The sequence below is a fragment of the Python bivittatus genome, unplaced genomic scaffold (genome assembly GCF_059951505.1).
Source record: "Python bivittatus isolate LINGU-HERP-01145 unplaced genomic scaffold, Pbiv_v1 ctg000340_np1212, whole genome shotgun sequence".
Taxonomy (NCBI): Eukaryota; Metazoa; Chordata; class Lepidosauria; order Squamata; family Pythonidae; genus Python; species Python bivittatus.
The window spans coordinates 30608487-30623165 of record NW_028277056.1 but is presented as its reverse complement, the minus strand read 5'-3'; the positions used below and the strand labels follow the sequence as shown (position 1 = coordinate 30623165).

The following is a 14679-nucleotide window of genomic DNA, read 5'->3' as shown; positions in this document are numbered from 1 at the left end:
GAAAAACACTGCACTAGAGTTTACCAGGGCCTTAGCCTCACTGAGCCAAAGAAGTCTTTAGGACTGAGCTCAAGCAGTGACTGACTATGTATAATATATGTTAAAACTAGATATATTCAGAAAGGTACATTTTCCACTAGTCAAAGGAAAATTTAGAGCCAAACTGCACACTCACAAGCTGGCACTTTAGTGGGCCAATGACAACTGCAGCAACTGCTACTGATGTTTCCAAGCAAGGTCTGTTGTCACTGTGCAGTCACCTGCTTTTCATATTGATATTTATATGACATCTAGAAGTTGGTTTGTTGTTGTATCCCACCCCTCATTTAAAAATGGTAATGATCATAGTGCTTTCTTCTCCTATTTTTTTTCCCCATAACAACAGCCCAGTAAGGTAAATTGAGTTGACCCAGATCCCAAATCACCCAGTGAACTTCTGTGGCTGAGGATGGACTAGAACCTAGTTTCTCCAAGCCTAGTCTAAAACCGTAACCACTGCACCACACTGATTCAATGTTGTCTTTAGGTTGTAACCTGCTATTATACAGGTAGTCCCCAGTTTAAGAACAAGTTCTGTTCCCAAGGCCTGTCCTTAAGTCGAATATGTATGTAAGCTGTAACAATATTATTGTATCATACTGTATAAGTAGTATTGTGTAATGAACTTGAACCATTGTGTATTTAACTCAAATTTTGCTACAATAGGCTCCATTCTTAACTATGGGTCATCTGTAACCTGGGCATTCTTAACCTGGGAACTATCTGTATATATTTTCTTTTACACACATACACCATCTCCACAAAAATCCATTAAGGAGGAAAAGGCAGCATAGCTGCACCGTGCCTGATAGAGGTAGGAGCTATCCTCTGGAAACATTTTGTGCCCCAGAAGCAGGGGTATCCCTAGGGTATGGTCAAAAAAGTCAAGATGGTGGTAACAATGCTGTGAGGCACATCAAAAAGAGGCAGAACCAACACCACACTTTCACAGCCATCATCTTGACTTCTTTTTACTATATCCTGTAGACATCCCTGCCTAGAAGTATTTGTTTCAGCAATTAAGGTTTGTAATATATGTGTGCATACCAAGATTCCCCCCCCCCCCCCGCCAATTACATTGAAGTCCTAAATTGGTTTTTAACTCACACTCATATTATTTCACTAAATCTCATCCTAAATTCAGGCTTTATTGATAGTCAGTTCAGCAATGCAACTTGAACCTAGAATATCTATCTAATCTATCCATTGTCCCTCATTCCAAGGTTCAACAGCTTCACTAAGCTGAAAAAATGTAGAAGAAAGGAGGAGAGAACTAATGCATGAATCCCTGTGCATCACTGTGTACACACCTGCTCAGAAGTACACGCACTAGTTATGTCTATGTGTGATTGCAGGATAAGGGTTGTGTTGTTGCTTAAATGGAGTCAGTTTCGAGTTGAAAAGGGCTTGGACAAAATATCCTCAAAAAACCCATACTGCCATCAGTGTGTTGGGTCAAAACAAGCTGTTATTTTAATTTCTCACAATGTATGCAGTAAAAATACATAAGGATCATTGTGGGAAATTAAGCTGGCTTAAAGCAGACCAGAGCAAGCATCAGCAGTGAGTAAAAGTGGCTCAAGGTATTTTGCTTCCTGAATCAAAGGATGAAGCACAAACAGAGGTCAACTGGCCCTGTAGTTTATTTCATTGGTTTGTTAGATTTATATCCTAATTTTTGTTCAAGAATTTAAGGTAGTATTCATAGCACCCTTTCCTCCCATTTTCCCCCAAATAACAGGTAGAGAGACAGAGAGCATCTGGCTCGCTCACTCTGAGCTTCTGTGGCTGAGAATGGACTAGAACCAGTTCAGCACCATAATCACTAGACCATCCAGGTTCTCTTAAGGGTACTTCAGTACAATGGACTGGGTCTTGCTATAGACGAGTTTAGTGAATGTAGATGGGCAGTGTAACATCCTCACCTCTATCCTCCAAGAGATGGGAATGTTTGAGGAACTGAGACTACTACCACCTTGCTTTATTTTGTCTAATGATAAGGCCAGTCCTAGCCATGTGCCCGGTTAAGGAGGAAAAATGCTCCACCTGATCAAAGCTACAGAATGCTGATGGTGGCCTTGTTTAGTAAATTATCTCCTGCTATTGGAGCTCAGGGACTGCAACAGTGAAATATGATCAGGAGCTCCCCTTGCTTAAATCTTGACCCTACCATGCCCCAGCATGTATGCCAGAGGCAGCTGATTCCCTCTGCCTAATGGTAGGACCAGTTCTGAAAATGCATGTGTGCTGGGAGGCTTTACTTCCCTGAAGATGCTGAATGCTGAAGCCAGTCCTACCTATACAAGATTCATCTGCTTTTGAAAAGTGGCTATGACCCCTAGGTGTAAACCAGCCATTTCTTTCCTACATTCCATTCATATAGTGCATTTATGAAGTGAGCTTTAGCAAACCAGGCCAATTCTTTCATTCTACCTGCAATATACACAGAATATTACTGAGCTTTACAAGGAAGTCATAAGATTTTTAAAGAGATTACATAGGGGAAGTTGATGTCTGAATGCCCAGAAATTCTAAATATGGCTATTCTACAAGGGGCGTATTTTCCAATTAAAGACTGGATTGCAACAAAGCTCTGCTATTCATATTTTGAAGAAAGATATGCAGCATTTTGTAACAAATTTGTCCCTCAAGGTCTGGAAGCCTGAGATATGGGGAAGTGTAATAAGTGGCAAGTCAATTGCAGAAAACTGTTGGCAAAAACATTTTGTAATCTACTGTTAATGTAAAAATTCAATTTATTAAAAACAATAAACACATAGTTCAGTGTTATGCCAACATCATTATACAATTTCAAAGATTTAGTGCTCCCACTGAATTTTTATAGCCTGAGGATTATAAGTAAAATCCAGACAGATTCTGTTTCTGATTTGGAGCTGATCATAAAAATGAAGTAAGTATTCAGATGAGTCACATTTTGGAGAAAGATCTGCAGAAGTTACATTAAGTCATGTTGCTTTTTTAAAAAGCAAAATCCTATTAGAAACAAGCAGTCTGGCTCCTTTTAAATACCTTCTACATTTTAATGAAAGGACAATTTCTTATTTTCTTCCTAGCATTTTTCCCGCAGGTGCAGGATCTGCTTTTTTCGGATTAACTGAATGTTGATCCATTGGTTGCAACTGGAATTGATCGACCAGCTTGTTGCCCGAGTCTGATGTCATGGGCTGAGAGAATGCGACTGGCTTAAAGTCACCCAGCCAGCTTTCATGTCTAAGGCATGACTAGAACTCAGTCTCCTGGTTTCTAGCCTGGAGCCTTAACCACTAGACCAAACTGGCTCTCCTCAATGCAAAGACTATATAAGCAGTAGTATTTGTTTCTCTCTGTGCCAATCTCCGGGTACCTAAATGACACAAAGAATCCCCAAAAGTTATAGAAATATAAATAGAAAAAAGATTCCAATAATATTCCAAACAAGACTGAGCATTCTTAATGGTTATAAAATGTAAGTGGGCAGGGGGAGCGGAAATTGAGAAATTGGAATAAAAAGTCAGAAAATGACCTGGCTGGCTGGCTGGCTGGCTAGCTGGCACTCTGCATAGCAGCTCTGTGTCCACAGATGAACTTTTTTTGCAAGTCCTGCTTGTTCTGTGAATTTTTTATGATTAAAAATTTGAGCTTGTATTTTAGGGGTCTTACATGCCAACAAATGTTGCCAGTTGTAAAACTGACTAGACTGCTGCATCATACCTGGCCCCAAACAAATCTGGCCTAAAAGAAAGCAGCCTAATAATCTTGTACCTAGCCACTTTCGTGGTATTAGTATTAGGAGACAAAGCCTTAAAAACCTAGAGTTCCTCAAGGAAGACCTCCATTTACACCAATCTCCAAGCAACAGTGCTTGCCTAGAGAGCTTCTGGTTTTAGTAGCTATGCAGAGTTGTGCTATCTCCCAGAGGGTCCTGTCTGGCAAAATGATCTCCCATTAAAAACTAGCTGTTTATATGTACTTGCTTTTCCCACTTCTTTGCCCTCCCCTCCACATTTCTTTTCTATGATTGTTTTAAATCTGTTTCTATTTTGGAATGTTTAAGGTATTTCAAGAGTCTTCTGATTAGAAGTATGTAAGTGAATTTAATAAATAACATCAAGAATACATTAGGTGCTATAGAACATCCCACTCTGTTCCTTACAGGCCCGGATCCCAGGTGAACTGCCCTCTCTTAGCCTTCTTTTCAGTAAATGCCTGATATCTATGTGGTATATGCAGTAATGATTCTGTTTGGTCTTTTCTTACTTCTAAAAAATTCATCCTTCTTGATCTCAGGAGGTAAGAGACACCTGTCAGGCATGATTTCAGACAATGCCCTGCTAATGCTAGTTTTGAAGCACAACACACAAGAATTAGGCTTTCAGTGTAAGGTTGAACCTGGACCTACCTTAATGCAGGATTCAGAATTTGCCCTGCCCTGACAAAGAGGGACTAATAATCTGGCTAATACAGAATGGATTTATCACTAAATGGTGCAAAGCCATGGATAGTTATGACTGAAAGCTGCCTTTTTCTGAGTTAGCCTATCTTACTATTGTCTGCTGTGCTGACAGTAAATTTCCAAGAGATTTCCACATAGATTTCAAGGAGTCTTGTCCCCAGCACTCCCAAGAAATCCAAAATTGAATCTAGGACCTTCAAAGTGATAGCATACCACAGAACTATGGATTTCCCCAGCCACTGCAATTGATGTACTATCACTGAGGAAACCATTGCTCTAGTCATGCAGCTTAGCAGTGCTGTTCTCCTAAAAAAGAGTGTGCATGCTGGTGTGAAAAAACAGAGGGAGAAAGAAAGAGCTAAAAATAATTATTTTAATGCTGAGCATCCAGAAGTCTTTTCTGCACACACGCACACACACACACATTAGGCAAAATGCATACAACAATGGAAAAGCAAACTTTTTTCTGATTATTCTGTAACCAGCTAGGCAGAACAGAAGTGGTGTTTAGTGAGATGAGAAACTGGGAAAAATGAAAGTGTCAGAATCAGCCTGCCCTAGGAATGCCTCATGGGAGGCTTCACATCAAACCACATCTCTTCCTGTATATATAAGTACGAAATTTAACACTCTCACAAGCATAATAATTCCCCCAGTTTGTGTTCTGGTGCATGATTTAAATATCAACAACTGAAAAGCTAAAGACATCTTTGCCTGAATGGAAATCAAATGCATTGATATCTCATTTTCTTCTATCAAGCCCAAAGTAGAACATAAAGTATTGGGAGGGGGAGCATGTCTCACATACAGGCATCATTATCTTACAGCAGTGTTGTCCAAACTTGGCCACTTTAAGATGAGTGGACTCAACTCCCAGAATTCCCCAGCCAGCCAGGAATTCTGGGAGTTGAAGTCCACTCATCTTAAAGTGGCCAAGTTTAGACAACACTGTCTTACAGGATTCATTGCTGTATAATATGATGATGGCTATTATTTTTGTTTTAAAAAAAGATTAGACTCATGGAATATCAAACTAACATTCATCTTTATGCTTTTATTATGGTTCAGAGGCAGATGTGTCTGAATTCTGGATTTGGAGAACAGTGACAGACAGTCCTGTGGCAATCAGGATACTTAACTAGACTGTTTAGTTTAAATTGTTACAGTGTGTCTTATTAAAAATATCATGGTCAGAGCTAACTTCTCATTCTACTTCTTTGAACACCAGTAGAACCAGATGGAGTTCAACACTGGGGTTAAGTTGGAGGTCTTCTATTCTTCCCTGCAGTGGCAGTTTCGTGGAGGGGAACATCCAGAAATGTCTGTAACTGTCACTGACCAAATTATCGAAGAGGTCATGTGAACCCGTATTTACTACAAATGACCCAAGGTAAAAGGTCTCTTGAAAGAAGAAATGGAGAACATGTCTCTTTAAAGTGTGACCACATCCATGAATGAGTGAAGTTAATCAGTTTGTTTCCTCACACAGACATTATATCAGTCTGTATGTGTACAGATACATACAGTGTGATCAGTAATTCCTCACTGTCACATCAGAAATGCCTATTATCCCCCAAAGGAAGAGAGATGTTGGTACTCCATCTCTCGGTTACTGTTTCTCATAATATTCTGGCAGGTTCTGTAGATTTATTTAATTCTTTATGCTTAATTTGCATATCATATTTCCATAAGGATGCTCAAGTTTATATGCCTCCTAGAATCATTGGGAGTTGGGCAGCATATAAATTTGATAAATAAATAAGTTGTGATGCAGAATTAGAATGTAAAATCATTTTTAAAAATAACACCAGAGTTTCAGCTTAAAAGGCAAGCAGCTGTTAATTGCTTTAGCCAGTTTAGCCTTGACTATTTTTTTCAGTGCTAGGTCTAACATTCACTGCTAAGTGTCTAAGAAAAGTTTTCCAGATACTCAGTTTAAGATAACATTGTTATGGCTCAGTCCAAACTCTTCAGTTTTTAAGATCCTGCCCTGAAGATATAAGGTAAATAGGACTTGGCTTTCTGCAATTATTGTGTGCTTATCTGAACTCCTATCTCAAACAATGAAACCTGCGTGGCTCTTTGTGTGAGACATAGAATGATGGAGCAGTAGTCAACCTATTTATTATTGTTCTGATTTGAAGAAGTTCTTCAGTATTTCTCAGCCTTACCTATAGATGCTGGGGACTTAACTTAGGCTTTTATCATGCCAAAAAAGTGTTCTCTATCCCAGTATAGGTGGATAAATTTCTTGGAGGATTAAAAAAAATGAGATGCATTACCAGTCTCTGCTCTATCCCATCTCTTCCTAAAATTATAAATTTGGAAAGGCCATTTCATCACTGAGGCCATTTTTTTGCTCAGTGTAAGAATCCAAATTAAATCACTCCCAATAGATAGTTGTCCAATCATTTCCTGAACAGATTCTGAGAAGGGCAGCCCACTTCCTTTATAGGTAACTGGATCCACTATCAAACTGCTCTTACTATTAGGAAAGGGTTTTTCCCCCCTAACATTAACTCAGAATCCTCCTCCATGTGACTTAATTCCATTATTCTGCACCCTGCATTATCCTGCACTCCCACAGAGAACAGGTCCTGACCATCTTTTGTCTGACACTTATTCAGTTATTTGGAAAGGGCTGTTATTATTCCACCTCAGTTTTCTCAGGCTAAAAGTCCATGCTTATCTCCTTCAGTCTCTCTTTATAGTATAATCTAGTTTCTAATCTAACTACCCTTCTCTAAACTTGTTCCATTTATCTGAATTCTTCTTGAAGTACTATTTCCAGAATTAGGCACAATACTCAAGGCATAGTCTGACCCAAACAGAATAAAGTGGGTCAATGACTTCCCATTATTTGGAAACCATACTTCTTTTGATGCAGGCTAAAATTGCATTTGCCTTTTTTGCAACCATGACACATTGATGACTCATATTAAATCTTCAGTCAACTACTATTTCAAGATCTTGTTTCATAAGTAATATTATTAAACCAGGTATTGGGTAGCATGAAAAAAAGTGTGGAAATATACCTATTAAAATTAATTTATAGAATCCATTGCCATGCAGTTAATGTGGTGCTGGATATTGAAGCAATTCATGGAATATGATGCTATTGTTTGGGTCCAATATCAAGTTTCAAAAATGGTAGGTTTCTATATACTAGAGGTGTACATGATTTGAACAGGATTTGAAACAAGTACTTTGAAACTCATATGAAGCATCTCTCTGCTAATTATTAAAGCAGAGGAGTCTTTTTCAGACTTTTGCATAAACCTGAAAACATGTATCTGCTTTAACAAATTAACTCTTTCAAGCATCTGTATCATTAAAAAGATTCTTAAAGCAGCTGCATCTTTGTTCAGTCTTCCTCTGCAGTCTGAAAAAAAATATGTATTTTAATGAGGTACTTTGCTTGCCCTACTTCTGATATATTTCATCCAAATCATTTCTGAAGCACAACCCTACTTTATGCCAGTTGTTGGAGAACAACAATGACCGACAGGAGGGATCTTGTCGGTCACTGTGAAAATCAGCATCCTAATTAGATCTGATCTAGAAAGATTCTTCTTATAAAGCTTCCATAGTTAATCTAATATAAAGTTAAGAATGCTATTGTTACTGACAAGCAAATATAGTAAGAATCACAGGATAAGTTAATTTAAATGGATTAACCTGAAACCTAGACTGAGTTGTGTGTATTTAATTCATGCTCAAGTCATGATAGCTTTTCAGACATTTGAACTAGTTAGACAAAATAAAGATGCACAAAACTGGGATTACCGTTCACCACCTCTTTGATTATTTTGGGTTCAAAATATGTACTAAGGGCCTATGAGTTTTAACATATTCTGCCACACAATTGTGTGATTATTATGTCATGCCTCAAGAACAAGTCATCAAGCATCCTTCAAATTTTGTCAAAAGAACTGCAAGAGCTGTTATCAGAGTTTTTTTTTTAAAGTTAACTTGCACAGATTTAAGAACTGAAATCCATCCAGAATAATTCTGTTCCCCAATGGGAGCAGCAGTTTGATTTGCTCTTGAGCTTTACATTTACAAAAGCAGCAAAGGCGTTGGGGTTAAGTGTCCCAGTAACCAGTAAAAGAGCTACTTTTCTTAAAATGAATCCAAAGCAAAGTGGGGGAGGAGTCATTTTAGGACATCCTGCTTGCTCTGTTCCCATCTGAAATTCTTTAGGGTAGCTTTAGGAAATGAGAAAGAAATGTTAGTTGTAGGGGTGTGTACTCAACTAAAGCAGCACATTCTTTGAAAGGCTGCTATTACACTCCAAAAATCTGGAAGCAGTCGGATAATCACCACCACGTACTGCCAGAGCCTGGTGGGAGAGAAAATAGCATATCCTTCAGGATGTTGCCCATAGTGTAGCTTTGTATTACACATACACATTTCCATTCAAACTTGTGTGAAATTTTATATTGACGTACCCATCACATTCATAACTTCCTGAAGACCAGGTGCTCCTGAAAAAGTTCCTGGACATGCCTTTTTCACATGTATGTATTAAATAGCTATGTGTGAGAGAGAGTGTCACATGACATCCCATTAATATTTATTTGCTGAAAATCACCAGTGAACCGAAGCTGTAGAAGATGAAAGCTTTGTGTGAATAGGAGGCCAAGTTCCAAATTGCCAGTACTGGCCATTTATACTTCCTTTTTTTCCATGTCAGTCCTGTGTATTAATTCCACCTCTGGGACATTGTATAGAGTTCTAACCATCATGCTTTTTAAAAAAAGGGTATTGTGCAGCTTGAATGCATGAAGGAAAAAAAAACCAAGCAAAATTATTTGGGGGAAAGAGCAGCTTCCTGAAAGGAAAGACTACAGCCAGCAAGGGGTTTAGCTCTGGGTGGCAGCTAGTGATAGAGACATATAAAATTATATACATGGTATAAAACTTATCAAAATATTAGAAGTCAGGTTTATCCACTGAGATGAAAGGGAGAGAGATTTGAGACTAGTAAAAGGATGCCTTTCTTTACAAGATGCCTAGTTAAACTATGGATTTTGTTGCCATCTGACATGGTGACAGCCACCAAATTGGATGATTTTAAAAAGCAGCTAGATAAATTCATAGGGAACAGGGGCATCTAATAGCTATTAGTATCAATAGTTGTATACTACACTCTAAATCATGGACTTGATCTGGCAGGGCTTTTCCGATGTTCATTATATCTTCCGGGCAAAGGAAAACTTTGAGGCAAAGAGAACTGCCGCTGTGACATATTTGTGTTAAATTGAATATGCCTATTACTTTTATTCTTCCATTTTGAAAAACCTCAGCTTTGATCTAAGTGCCCAATGACCTTGCAGAATATTGTTCCAGACCGCAATTACCCAGAATTTCTAAGGAAACTACAGCTACACCCTTGCCCCATTTTCTAAGACTGAAAGAAGTTCCAGACATGGGACTACCTTTTCTTTGGATGCAAGAATCTTTTTGTGATGTTTGCTTTATTTACAGCCATGCATACAGAAGATCATGAGCTCCTCTTAGCAACCACATCAGAATTCAAGAGCATAAGATCCCTTCTTCAAAGCAGTACCCGGGTTGTAGCTAGATGGTTAACTGTCTGGTGTTCTATTCCAAAGTCAGTCTTCTTGGCATCTTTGACCTGATCTGTAGCACATTTTGTTTCTCAATGTTCTTTTGTAAATAGGAATTTATATCTAGCCTTCTGCTATCTAGTGTTTACTTTTGTTGGTCTTTAAGGATTTTTTTAATGTAGCTTTTAAAAATGATCTTAGACATTGCCTTATTTTATTAAGCTAAAGCCTCTTCAAGTTGCTAACAACATACTGTAAGTAATAACCAAACCCTATACTGTATATTAAAAACAAAACAGGCATATTAGGGTAAAATTGCTGCTTATACACACTGTGAAAAATAAAAACTGGCCATATTCTCTCCATAACCTCCACAAATGGAAGGGAAAATATTGGTATAAAACTTTCCAAATCTGTCTTCATAATTAAATACCTGGCCTACAATTTAATAAAAGTTATTTAATAAAGTTATTCATATAATGGCATGAGATAAATGAATTTTTCTCCTATCCTTAAATAAATAATGCTGTTGACATTGTTTTTCTTCTTTTGAGGGACAGACAGTCAATCTGAGCATCTTTCTTCAGCAGTTGCTATCATTTGCTTCCTGCAAAGTCTGTGTACACCTGGAGCTGTAAAAAGATCTCTTTTCAAATAGGAAGTTTCCCCATAGGAATTGTTTGTTTTCTACTGAATGAGCCAAGGGATCAAAATGCAGTGAACAAGCCAAACTTTAAGTGAGACATTTCCATAGGGTCCTGTTACCTTCCTTGCCAGAGAAAATTGAACAATTAACCTGAGAAAGATGCAGTCCCCTACAATGCAGAAATCATATTTAGGCAGTTTGTTTAGGCTACAATTCCTTTCAACCTACTCTCCAAAGGCTCAGTGAAAGAGGATGGTCTTCACCTGCTCCTGGAACACCACTAAAGAGGGAACCATTGTAATCTCAGGGGGGTAGAGAAGTCCAAAAGATTGGAGCAACCACAGAAAAAACTTGCTTCTGTGCTATTATGGTCCAGACCATCTAAGGCAGTATTTCTCAACCTTGGCAACTTTAAGACGTGTGAACTTCAACTCCCAGAATTACCCATGTCTTAAAGTTGCCAAGGTTGAGAAACAGTGATCTAGAAAGTGGAAATCTCCAGTAAAGCTTCCCACATAGCAGGCCCAGGTTGGGAAGATTCTAATCAGAGGTGTGGTCCTATAAAAATCAATGATTTGAGCATGAAAGATGTATGGAAAATAACTAGCTCTTGGAATTATACCCAGAAACCTACTGATAACCAATACAACTCCTGCAAGATGGTCATAATTCTGTTAAACCAGGACTGGACCATCAGAATCAGGCAGCTCCATTTTGGTCCAGTTGCAATACACTTTAAGGCTATCATGACTTTCTTTTATACAGTCTTCATCCCCAACCACAACTAAGTCTAAGATAGGTGCCTGCATCTGTTCCTTCATTGTACCTCTTGCTTTTCCTATCTTCTCTCCCCAAAAGTTGGGATGGAAGATATTTGAAACAAAATTCGGATCTTCCCTCTCTGCTTTTATGTTGTAATTGTCATATATGGTGGAGGTATTATATCACAAATAACTTACTTCAGTGATACTAAAAAACTGAAACCTGAAATTACCTATGTAGACCTTTGTTCTAGGACTAATTTCCAATGTCAGAGGTTAGGTGCCCATTGTTCAGTTATTTATCATATTTTTATATCCTGCCTTTATTTTTTCCATCGTGGAAAGTATGCATGTAGCCAAATAAATGCTGAAGGGCTATGTTTTGTTCACAGCTCTTTTTCTTTAGCTAGGGTGTTTTCAAAGTTTTCCACAAGGCATCAGAGGGTAAGTATTCAAATGGAAGCCAAGTGTTAAAATGGTATTGAATTTATTTTCTGTAAAGCACTTCCAAGTGCAAAGGGAGCCAACTAAGTAAGTCTATATTGACATGTAGGGAGAAAAATGCAACTTCGATGTGAAGGTCAGACAGAAACAAGTGGTCTCAGAGATGCTTTGTGACTAAAATGAATGTCAGATTCCAAAGTCTAAAGAACAGGAATGAGCCTCCAGGTCACTCATTTAAAAGACCTCCAAGTCACCTATTTAATCGAACTCTTCTTTGGCTCTGGATTTTTTGAAGAGTTCCACTAGAAACAGGCACCTGGGGAACACTCTGATGAGAAGTCTTGTTTCCTTGACAGCTTTGGATGGTGGCCTAAAGAAGCAAGGAGGGACGAAAGGGGGACACTTTCTCTCAATTCCAGAGCTGCAATTCAGATCACCACCAGAAGCAAAAATGTATTACCTCTATGGAATCTTTTATTCTTTTTATTTTCTGGATGTTAAATTTAAAAAACTTTTTTCAAAACATGTTTTGGGATTCAAAACATTAAATGCTGGAAGATAAATTCACTGCATGTGTCCTGGGGGAGGTTGCATCATTTAATCTCCAAAAGATTATAACATTGCTACAAATGGGTATTCCAGACTATATACATGGGAATCCAAATGGAGAGGTACACTCCCATTCTTGATATCACCTTTTTCTGTTGATAAACACAATGAGGATTCAGACATCTTTTAGATTGACAAATATTAGATGAGTCAGAGAAAACCTTTCCACATCATCACTATAGTGGTTTTGTTGTATCACTCTTAATTTAGCACTGTAACATATATTTCCCTTTATCATAGATGAAAAGAGAAAATACACATTCAGGCTTGCTGAGGAATAATAAATACCACTCAAAGAATACTATATAAGCAAAATTATAGGAAAAAAAACTTAAACAAAACATGTATAAATAGGAATGTACCTTCCTAGACCTGCCCTCCAAGTCTTGACCATTACTTGCCATAACTGACCATAGTTGGACTTAGCATTCCATGAAATCATTTACATAATTCGGAAGGAAGGAAGGAAGGAAGGAAGGAAGGAAGGAAGGAAGGAAGGAAGGAAGGAAGGAAGGAAGGAAGGAAGGAAGGAAGGAAGGAAGGGAGTATTTATTTACAATGTATGCAAACAGTTCAGGAACAAGAACCACACTTTAGGAATATAGCTAATACTTATGAGGTTCAGAGTTGGCTTTTGCCAGGAGTGCCTCCTTCTTGTTAATGAAGGGCAATAGGACTCTGAATACCATAGATGGTTTTGCCACTTTAGTATCTTACATGCACCAATGGCACTGCGAAAAATTTAAATGGCCGTTAGAAAGGGAAGATAGGGCAGGCAACAATAGCAGGCCTCACCTGGATGTCAAATGTTGATATCTGCTCAGATGTGCATCCAATGAAACTTAAACTAATGAGAAATCTATTCTGCTCCATGAAGAGGAAGAATTGAATGGGGCAAAGCCCAGTTGGTTATTCAACAATTAAAATGCTCCTGTTTTTTCTTTCCTGCTTCCAAAAGAAAGCTGGTTATTTTTAAAAACTCCCAGGGTTGTTGTCATGCACATCTGCAAAACTATTGTCAGCTCCAGGTTCCCAGTCTGGTCTAGATCCAAGCTGGATGAGCTTTCTCAGCAAAAGAGCTCAGCCTTGCCAAACCAACTGAGGTGACCTCACATCCATGGGATTTCATAGAGCAATAAATGGCACAGCACTAAAACTCGGTGGGGGGAGGGCTCCTTTAGGACCAGTTTATAAATAATGGACGGTAGTGAGAGCAAGTGAAGAAGAATGTCAAAGTACAGTGTTAATTGCAGCTGAAGTCTACAACAGGTAGTCTACAGCCTTCTGAATGATTTTCCCCCTAATGCGTGGAGTGTGATGCGGAGATTTTTTTTTTTTTTTTAATTTTGATGACTTATTGCAGTTTTAACAAAAAGGACGTGGAAGTGCAAAGGATTTTAGTTATTGAGATAAATTCTAGAAATGTCATTTTTCACACACTGCTCATATAGTCAAATTACATTAGAACTGCAACGATGGCACTAAGAGGAAAGGCTGTCTAAAATTGTTTCTTTATGGCTATAGAGCAGTGTTTCTCAACCTCAGCAACTTTAAGATGTGTGGACTTCATGCCGGCTGGGGAATTCTGGGAGGTGAAGTCCACACATCTTAAAGTTGCTGAGGTTGTGAAATATTGCTATATAGGATGTTCATGCCGGTCTTTAACATGAAATCTAAAGGCACACTGTACACTGTATATATCTCATGTTTAATTAGGATACTCTATACTTTTGAGCTAGAGTTCTATACGGTTGAGGAGATTAGGAGAGATCCTTTTATAAAGAGCAGGAACATCCAAAGGAGAGCACTTCATACTCTTATTGGCATAGTTGTCATAGTACTGCACAACCCAAGAACAGAGCCACTACAGAACTGAGAAGACATATGCCAAAGAACTGAGAAATATGAACATGCAAAAAATAAGCAATTAAACTAAAAGAACTGCAGTTCAAAACAAATAGCATTTTGAAACTGTATTTTTTAATTGCAGTGTCCAGTTTGTACTCATGTTGTAGAATCATAGTGTTAGAAGATGCCATGTAGATCATGAAGTTGGGTCTAGTTAGCCAGTTCAGTGCTACCTAGCCTCTGCTTGAATCCATCAATTGAAATGGAAGCACAACCATTCTTGGTAACTGACATACTGCTGGACTA

At 38.3% G+C, this 14679-nt stretch overlaps 1 protein-coding gene across 5 annotated transcripts in view; it reads left to right on the top strand.

Moving 5' to 3' along the window:
- The window catches only part of COL8A1 (collagen type VIII alpha 1 chain), a 186695-nt gene that overhangs the window by 117485 nt on the left and 54531 nt on the right, over nt 1-14679 (top strand). The window contains exon 1 of one of the 5 annotated variants that reach the window (XM_088140786.1): nt 5864-5882. The exons of the other annotated variants lie outside the window; for them this stretch is intronic. The gene's annotated coding sequence lies outside the window, so the exon portion shown is untranslated. Of the gene's footprint in view, nt 1-5863; nt 5883-14679 lie in introns of those variants that run through there. 5 annotated transcript variants of the gene reach the window in all.